This window comes from Tenrec ecaudatus, chromosome 3, assembly GCF_050624435.1.
Source record: "Tenrec ecaudatus isolate mTenEca1 chromosome 3, mTenEca1.hap1, whole genome shotgun sequence".
Lineage (NCBI taxonomy): Eukaryota > Metazoa > Chordata > Mammalia > Afrosoricida > Tenrecidae > Tenrec > Tenrec ecaudatus.
The window spans coordinates 47,078,759-47,088,804 of NC_134532.1; the positions used below are offsets into that span (position 1 = coordinate 47,078,759).

At 45.6% G+C, this 10,046-nt stretch overlaps 1 pseudogene; it reads right to left on the reverse strand.

Moving 5' to 3' along the window:
- Nucleotides 1–6,445: 6,445 nt before the first annotated feature.
- On the reverse strand, nt 6,446–8,561 carry LOC142442260 (xylosyl- and glucuronyltransferase LARGE2 pseudogene; annotated as a pseudogene).
- Between the last annotated feature and the right edge of the window lie 1,485 nt (nt 8,562–10,046).

Here is a 10,046-nt window from a genome sequence, read left to right on the forward strand (position 1 = left end):
ACACCAAACATTCTTCTGCACTGAGGGAAAACCAATAAGGTAAGCAACCGAGCTAGGAAATGAACAAGCTCCTCCTCCAAAAACAAACCCACTGTGATGGCATCTCTTCTGAGCCATGGGAACCCTAGAAGACTGATGAGAACTGCTCATTAGGCTTTCGCTAACTGTAATTATTTACAGGAATAAACGTCATCTTACTCGAGGAACCGTTGACTGGTTTGAATCCCTGACCTTGTGGTGAGCAACCAAATCTTATCCCACAGCACCACCATAGCCCTTTATATCTCTGCACCAAGGAGCCCATATTACAGGGTTTTCTAAATGTTACTTTTAGAAGCCAAGTCATAATTTTTAAAATTATTATATGAATATGAATAAGGAAGGCCATAAAATGATGACCCTTGACTTATAGTGTTGTAAAAGAATGATGAAAGTACCGTGGGACAGCCTTTCAATAAAAGAAATATGTTTGAGTGAAATACAGCCAGAGTTCCTTAGAATCAAGGACAGTGAGACTTTGTTTCATGCAACGTTATCATGATCCCAGTCCCTTGAGAAAGACATCCTCCATGATAAAGTAGGGGATCAATGAAGAAGCTACATCATGAGATGGATTGACACGGTGGCTGTAACAATGGGCTCAGGAGGCATTATTTTGTTCTGTTGCACATTGAATCACTTAGAATTGGAATGGACTTTGGCATTAACAACATCAAAACAAATCAAAGCACACAAGATTCTTTCAGGTTGAATAACAATGCCGGGGGAAAGGGTAGATGTTTTATGTGGGGAAATACACCTAACAAAGAAAATTTGTAACAGAATACACTGTCTTGATCATTGCCCATATGTTGAAGCTCACTGTGTCTTAGCTAATTGGTGGTTGAAAATGTCTTTTCAACTTCTATAGAACTTTGTTTGGGTTTAAGATGGTGGTTAGAAGCTCCAAGGTTGTCTGGGTTCAGGATGGTGGTTAGACGCTCCATGAAAGAGAAGAACTGGCTGAAAAGGATTTTCTTTTCCATAATACTCATGGGAGAAAGTAATCATGTCTTTAACAAATTGAATCAATTTTAACAAATTGAATGGTCACCCTTTTGGCTAAAAGGTGAGCATTTAATCATTGTGCCAAATAATTTTGTGGTCCAGGTTCACCTAAGTATAACTTACATGCATCGACCTTTATTTTTTGCAGATGAATGTTTATCTTCTTGTTGGCCCATGTTTAGACATGATATAAATTTCTTCCATGTCAGCACTATTGCTATTTTCTGCTCCTGAGTGTTTATTGAGTGGTGCTGCCTTATGCATTGCATGATTTTTTAGAAGCACCCTGGACTCTATCTGTAGTGCCAGAAACAGCTGCTGCAGTTGTGAAAACTAAGAGTGACTCCAATAATGGCCCAGACCCTGTAAGAAATATCAAAGAAGAATTGATGCATCTGGGTTATGGTGCTAGGGAACACCATTAAATATATCATGGCGGCCTGAAGGACAAGCAGGTCTGCTTTGAAATAAGCACATTTTGAATACTTCTCTTTTAAAAATCATTTTATTGGAGGCTCGTAGAACTCTTATCACAATCCATACATACATAGTCTGGAACACATTTGTACATTTGTTGCCATCCTCAAAAAATTTGCTTTCTACTTGAGCCCTTGTTATCAGCTCCTCATTATTCCTCCATCGCTGCTCCCCCCCTCCATCATGAACCCTTGATAATTTATAAATTATTATTTTGTCATATCTTACACTGTCTGACATCTCCCCACCCACTTTTCTGTTGTTCAACATCTTGAATATCTCTTGGAAGCATTCGAGTAAGACTTCATTGCACTTATTTGGTCATGTCATTTTGAGGAACTAGTCCCCGGAGAATGGTCTTCTGCTTGGTAAAGTAAAACGTCAATGAAAATGAGGACCTGAGGCAAAGGGCTTAAGTGGAGAGCAAATGCTTTGAGAATGATTGGGGCAGGGAATGTATGGATGTGCTTTATACAATTGATGTATGTATATGTATGGATTGTGATAAGAGTTGTATGAGTCCCTAATAAAATGTAAAAAAAGAAAAGAGGAGAAAAAAATGATTAGGACAAAGAATGTACAGATGTGCTTTATACAATTGATGTATGTATATGTATGAACTGTGATAAGAGTTGTATGAGCCCCTAATAAATTGTTTTAAAAATTAATAAAAAAATATAAATAAAAAATAAATTAAAAGAAAATGAGAGACTTTCAATGAGAAGGCTGCAAATGATCAGTCCAAACAGAGGAATGATTGTTAGGATAGTGTACATCAGGGCAGCATTTCATCCTGTTGTACATAGGACCTCTGAGTTGAAGCTAACTCAAGCGTACCTAATAATATCAACACATGCAATATTATCCAGGTCACAGTAAGTTAAAATTATTACATAAATATACATGTGTGAGCATGTATGAATAAATACATCTGATTGCTTAGAGAAAATTTGGGACTCATAAGAGATTTTCCTGCATTAAGGTTTCTATGATGATCCCTCTTGATTAAAGTAGTTATGCTTTGGGCTGAGATCTCCATGTATACAGTTTAAAACAACCAGATGTTCCATGGAAGAGAGGGCTTTTTACTCCTGTAAATAGTTATAGTCTCAGAAACTCACAATGGCATCACTGTGAGTTGGCATAGACTCTGTGGTAGTGTTTGGTGTTTTGGGATGTCTCTGGCTTTGACAACAAATACTTCTAGTTAGTACAGTCAATTGCAGACATAGCAAGACATCTAAGTGTGAACTCTGTTATATATATGGTCAAAGATAGACAAAGCCCATTCCAATGAAAAAAAAAAGGCACTTTCAGATACATGAAGATTTCCCAGAGTGTATACATGACAATCCCTAGAGATGTGCTGAAAGTGTGGGGGAAACTGCAGCTTCTGAGAGGAAAGTATCCCTGACTCCTCTCTCGTGCATGTCCTGGAACCATGGCCTGTTGCAGGGGGGTTTGTGTCTGGGCTCACACTGACTTCCCATCACTGTGTCTCTAGCACAACAATACATGCTGTGTTCTCAGGATTCACAGAGCTGTTTTAAATAACTTGGCTCTTGGAAATGCCCTTGGTGATACTCGTGACTGGAGAGTTGGATTGTAGTATATTTTCCCATCATGCTACTACCTCAACTCACCCCAGGCCCTTTCCTAGAGCTTGGCAATCCAGTGCACATAATAGCTACAGAGAATCCAGATAGCACAGGTGAAAAACAAGGTCTGTGAGGGCTTCAGCACTCCTGGGCCTGGCTCCTATACCTGCACCTGAGCCAGAATACCTAAGGACGTAGAGAAACAGAGTCATGTGCTCAGATGCTGCATCCCTAGACTTCATGTAGGAATCCCTGAAGCACTCACCTCCCAGAGTTGCCACCAGAAAAGAAAACCCACACATGCTTCATGTTCATGTGGGTAAGATTTAGGACACCCCAAAATGCTCTCCAGAAAGATGAGGATTTTGAATTTAAGTATACACGTGTTGTGGCTTCATGTGGCTGCCAACAAGGTATTTGGGTGTTGGAGGTGCATTTGTACATCAAGGTGAACAGGATAAAGTGAGGGCCCTGGGTCTGCTCCCCCTCCCACTCAAAGAATGCTGCTGGCAGCGCCTTTAGGGTAACCCAGATTTCTTCTGAAGTCTTCACTTTATCTGCTGCAGAGTTCTCTTAATCCACACAAGAGTGTAGTCTGTTCTGGGAGCTATAAGCAGCCACATATCGAGGACATTTTTATTCCCAGTGATAGGTAGAGACAGATATCAACACAGAGAGAGAAACAAACAGCCAGACAGAAAGGAGGATAAATGACTATGTAAATAGATAGCTAATGAAAATATCCACCACACACCAGGGCCAGATCTCTTCTGATTCATGACACCTACGTTAGTCTATATTTAAACAATGGAATGTTGTAGTGTGATCACAGAACATCCAAATCACAAAAAAAAAAAGCTAAATTGGGTAACCATGTCTTTACTTCAATTTACTGCCATACGTCTTCATACCAAGTTTAACTCAAGTGGTGGTATTTTCAATTGCTTCATATGCTTGTGAAAGTTGAGCATTGAATAAAGAAGAGTAAAGACTCATTGCATGTGAATTGTGGTGCTATTGAGGAAGACTGGAATTACCATGGACTGCCAAAGGAACCAAACATGTGGACGCAGAGTAAAGGTTAACTGATGAACCACCAGCAGCAGAAGCTCCGCAGGAGAAAGACTGGACTTTCTATTCCTGTAAACCGTTACAGTCTTGGAAACTCACAGGGCGGTCGCTATGAGTCAGCACTGACTTAATGCTAGTTGTTTTGGTTTGGCCAAAGGAACAAACAAATCTTTCTTGGAGTAGTATACCAGAATGTTCCTTAGAAACCAGGATGATGGTACTTCATCTCACATTTTTTGAACATGGTATCAAGAGAGCCCAGTACTTGGAAAAGGGTATCATACTTGGCGAAGTACAGGGCAGTCAAATAGAGTAAGGCCCATGAGGAGATGGAATGACAATAGCTTCAATAATGGGCTCAGAGTTATGAACCATAATGAAGATGACTCAATATTGTACGTTGGTTTGTTCTTTTGCGTATAGGGTTGTTAAGAGTTGGAAATGAATGAACTGACCTAACCCTAAAAAAACAAAAAGTACATACTTAAGAGTGAAAGGGGTGGAGGTTAGCCTGTCAATCAGGTAGGAGCTTGATGACCTCTTTGGAGGTGCTAAGGAGACAAAATAGATCACTGGCGGTGGGACCTACCCCTCCCCACTTCCGGCTAGACATCGCTTTTGACAAGCCACATGGAGAAAGGCTGATGGGAGCCAGAACCCTAGGAGTTGTAGGAGCCATGTGGAGACCCCTGCCAGCGCTGAGGTGCTTCTGCTACTGGATTCACAAGACGTTTCACACATTGGCCTGCGATCTTTCTGCATCCATCATTACTTGGCTGTGTGAGTGTAACAAGGAATTTATGGACTAGTATTGCACATCTTGGCTAATATTGGGCTTATGGACATGATCTGGACTGGGCTGGGATGTTTTCTTAATACTCAATTGCTCTTGTATATAAAGCTTTTTTCTAATACACATAAGTGTCTATGAATTTGTTTCTCTAGTCTACACAGACTAACAAATATGCTGAAACAAATACCTATTGATACTTATATCCTGGAAAACTTATGGTTACACAAAATTCATACAAAGTTTTCACACAGGATATTCATACAAGGATTGTATATGAATGAGACAAATAAGAATTGAAGAGAGATTGAGAATATTGAAGCACACGATGACCTCCCTTTCATGGTTCTGCATTTTACTAGGTAAACTAACTGAATACAAGCTCAGTGTATAAACTACCAGGATCATCACCTACTTGTGTTCTCCTAAAGGCAGGCTGGCAGTTATTCACAAGGCATTTGAAGGGGCTGAGCTTGGAAATCATCCCAGATTTGTGGTCTCCGGATTAACATACTAAATAAAATGTGGTCTTCAGTGATGTCTTCTAAAGTACCACCAAGCTGTATGTAAAGATGGATAAAAAACAATGAGCCTGTTAAGTGGTATGTTCCTGAATGAAGAGATAGAAAAGGAAGTTAGTGGTGTCCCTCTTAAAATAAGTAATAATAATATCTTCAAAAAGACCTGTTGCAGAAGCAGGACATCCAGAATTTTCATTGGAAATTAAGAGACAGGTTTTTTTCAAATCATTTTATTGGGGGTTCGTACAATTCTTATCACAAACCTATCGTGGATAATGGAGCAGTGAGCTAATTGCTGGGTCAGTACTTTGAAAGTATCAGTTATTTCACTGGAGAAAGACGAAGTTTCTATGCCCACACATAGTTACAGTGCAAGAAACCTCCGGGGCAGTTCTACCCACAACTTTAAAGTTACTCTGTGTTGGAATCATTGCTGTTTTGTTTTTTTTTAGCTGATCAATTTGTATTTATTTTAACATTTTACTAAATAAAGCCAAATAAAGTCTGTTGGCCTCAAGGTGTTGGGTTTGGGGCAGGGGAGGGCAGGGGGTGGGTGGCCTCCGTCCTCTTTGGCCCCCACACTGCTGCCCCTCCCGTGATTGCAGTTGCACAAGGCTTCCTGAGAAGTCCACACCCCCAAACCAAGAGAGAGGGGCATACGAGGGGTTTTTACAAACATTCATTATAAAGAAGAGCTATAGGTCGTTGGGACGGGGCACCAGCCCCAAACCGGCTGGGGCAAGGGGAGACTGGACCCCAATGGGGGAGTAGCAGCATGGGTGGACCTCAGGCCCCACCACAGATGGCCCTGCCCCAGCCCTCCCTATGAAGACCTTAAATAACTTAATAGCAATGTCCTTGGGAGGGGCAGGGGCAGCTCCTGGCATGCAGTTGTGCAGCTGAGCCAGGCAAGTGCAGGCCTAGCCCGGGGGCAAGGGGGATCACAAGACACCCCGGGGCTGCTTCAGGGCAGTGAGGTACTTGAGGGCAAAGGCCCCATAACGGGGCGGGACAGGTCCTGGTGGAATTCCTCCTTCAGGGCCCGCAAGCAGTGGCGGTAGGTGGGGTTGGAGCGGAAGTGGGAGATGCCCAGGCTGGGCGCGTGGGGCACGTGAATGGCAAACGCTTCCGGCAGGACCAGGAACTCATATTCCTGAGCGTCCAGCTCCTCCATGTGGGCCACCTTGTTCCAGCCAAAGCCCACAAAGCAAGCACTGTAGCGGGGACAGTCACGTGGCAGCACCACGTAAGGCTCGTAGTCTGCTGCCCACTGCACTGGGTACGGGGCCTGTGCCGCCCTCCAGCGGGCGTAGTCTGTGGGCGCATGACCCTGGGGCCACACGTCGCACCTGAAGGTGAAGAGAGCGCTGGCGTCCAGCAGGGCCAGCAGCTCGGCCTCGGAAGTAGCGAAGTGGAGGCGGTAGTGCAGGCTCTCGAAGGGCGGCCCCCCAGCTCCAGCTGCTCAAGGGAGGCCCTGAGGGAGTGGGCCAGCAGGAAGTCTATGGAAGATGTGGGACGTGAGGGCCTGGGCCAAGGCCACGTTGCGCAGATGGTTGACCGGGTAGAGGGGCCCCTCCGGGTACACCATGTGGTAGGCCACGTCGCGCCACACCGAGCCCTACACAAAGCGCAGGAACTGCTGGGCCTCGGCGTCGGCCAGGTCAGTTGCACAGGACTTCCAGCATCTGCAACCGGTCCATGGAGAGCTGGGCCACCAGGGTGATGTCGTGGCGCCTGGGCGGTGACAGCTCAAAAGGCAGGAAGGTGAGGTGCGCGCGGGCAGCAGTGAGCCGCTGCTGCTGGAACTCAAAGCAGGCTGCGTCCTCATCTAGCTGTGCCAGGGCGTGCTGCAGCTGTGCAGCCTGAGGTGGGGGCTGGCTTGGGCAGCCACAACAGTTCTCTGCGCAGCAGGTTCCTGTCGTACTCCAGGAAGGTCAAGTGGAGGTTGCGGAAGAATTCCACATGCTTGTTTTTCACCCAGAACTTCTTTGGCGAGTTCCAAGCATCACCTTCAGGCCTGACGCCTCAGAGTAGCAGTGCTCAGCCAGCGTGTGGTCAGATAGCTGCACGTCCCAGGTGCAGGGCAGCAGCAGCATCAGCCCTGGGTGATCCTTGAGGACAGCATTGAAGATGCCCTGGTGAGCCAAAGAGGTGGCCGACAGGGTGAGAACCACTCTTCTCGCAGCTGCTTCCACATCTGCTCCCAGCCAGCCTGCCAAAGCCGGTCTAGTCTCAGGAGGATGACGCCTGTGTTAAATCCAGGACCAAGGAGGGCCAGGGCCTGTGGTTCTTCCAGAGGTTGCCCAGGTACCAGTCACTCTGATTCTCCACAAGACCAATCATCTGCTTGTCAGAAAAGTGAGCAAAAACTGCCCAGAGCTCCGCGATGTCAGAAGCGAAGGTGACGTCTGTGTCGAGGACAATGACCCGGGCCAGGTCAGAGGGCAGGGCACCGGGCAGCACTGGTTTCAAGAGTCCATAGAGGCCAGAGTAGTGGGTGTTTGGGATCCAGGAGTCCTGGGACTGGAACTCATCAACGTAGAATCTAACTCAGATGGCAGGTACCATCCACATGTGTAAGTGTCTCCAGGATATTCCTGGCCACCGCGTCTGTCACCAAGTGGAGGTGCAGGGGGTTTTTCCTGTAGAAGAGTAGGGATTTGACCGGGTGACCACATTCCGGCTGGAGTTAGAGCCTGCACATACGATGGCCACCTGCAAAAGCTCGCACTTGGGCAGCAGCGACCGCAGTGGGACACAGGCCGAGCTGTTGTGGTCCCACGGCAGGGCTCCGTCTAGCACAGCAGGCCCTCACAGTCGCCCGTAGTCCAGGTCTGGGTCAAGAAGGTAGAAGCCGAGCAGCAGCAGCAGCAGCAGCAGCAGCAGCAGCAGCAGCAGCAGCAGCAGCAGCAGCACAGCGGCCCCCAGGGTGGGGTGCACACCCCCAGGCTGCGGGCTCCAGCACGGGCCCTTGGGAGCCGGCGGGGATAGCTGGGGGCCAGCCCTGAGCAGTGGGGCCTGAAGGGGCCGCCCGTCCTGGCCTCTGCACCGCCTCATCACCCTCATCTGCTCCTGCAGCCCGACTGGCCCAGCGGTCCCTCCCGGAATCATTTCTATGGCAGAGTTTGTATCTTTTGTTTTTGGTCTCTTGGAAGAAGTACAGGACAAATGCTATTAAAAAGCAATGATAATGACGTATCATCCTCAATACATAGGACATGTTATGAATGGGATCCTCTGAAGAAAGACACAATTGTTTGTTTGTTTTTTTTTAAAGTTCAAGAAAAATAAACCACCTTCAGTGGCTGTGTTTTTAATAATAGCACAATAATTGTGTTAATTATGTAAGGCAAGGTAAAGAAACTGCAAGCCTAGGAAGAATTTTATCTGTTGTACAAAGGGACATTACCAGTGAGGAATGTTTCTGCAGGGCTTTTTATCAACATAAATAAATATGAGGAATAGGAATTCCGGCTTATTGACCAACTGAACACATTTCAATCAGACTCATTCTTTTGATGAAGCCATGAGAGGATACGTCCAACAGTGTAAGAGCCAAATCTGCCATCATTAAAAATCTAAAGCAAATATTTCACTGCCTGATGGAATAAAGGAAACTGTAGTGAAGAAGCAATGGTGACTCTGAACGAGCTAAGAATTCATGTCCTCTGGTAGACCTTTATATCTGGACTCTACTCAGGAAGTTTATTGCACATTTCAAAAAACCAAGGCCCAGTCTGGTATGCTGATACCTTATATAACAAGCCTCAAGGCACATAAGGAAGACCAGTTATCCAGTGCTTGGAACCACATATGCATTTGATAGCAATAGACTGCTTCAGAAAGCTCCATCCCTTGTCCCCCGCCCATCACACTTTTACCTTATAATCTGACCTCAAGGTTTCCAGTGATTCCTATCTGACCTTACTCTGTATAATGCAAATGCCCTAGGTGTCTGTCGTACTCACCATTTTGTAGTACAGCTTCAGGAAGTCAAATCGATGCACTCTCCAAATAAAAAGCAGACACACGAGGAAATTTGGAGTCAGGTGAATGAATTTGGTTCACAACCATTCGGAAGTTCAAATCCTTGTGATGCTTAAGTGCGCAAGACAGCAGTCCCAGGTTTCTGGCTCCCTAGACTGGACTGTATTTTGGTATGTGTGGCCAATCTGCAACCTGAAACTGAAGAGGAGTGATCACTTAGGTATGTCAGGGTGTTGGCCTGCACTTCTTGCCCTAAGGAGTGACCACCCCGTGCCCCTGAGCTGAAGATTAGGATACAAACTGAGGTATTTGTTTTAAAGACAGAGCCCACGCTATCCTAATAGAGTCCATTCTTCTCTTCATCAGGTCCCCTTCCTTGACATTCCTGTAACAGAAGCAGGTATTTCCTAGTCTCAGAGGATGAATGGATTCCAGGTGTTCCTGAAAGGCAATTATGAACCTGGATTACTGTATAGCCTTGGGAGTTCAATGCTTAAGTTGAGTGTTGACCTAGGTTTTGAAAGGTTGACTTCAAAGAGGAACCCACACACTTTA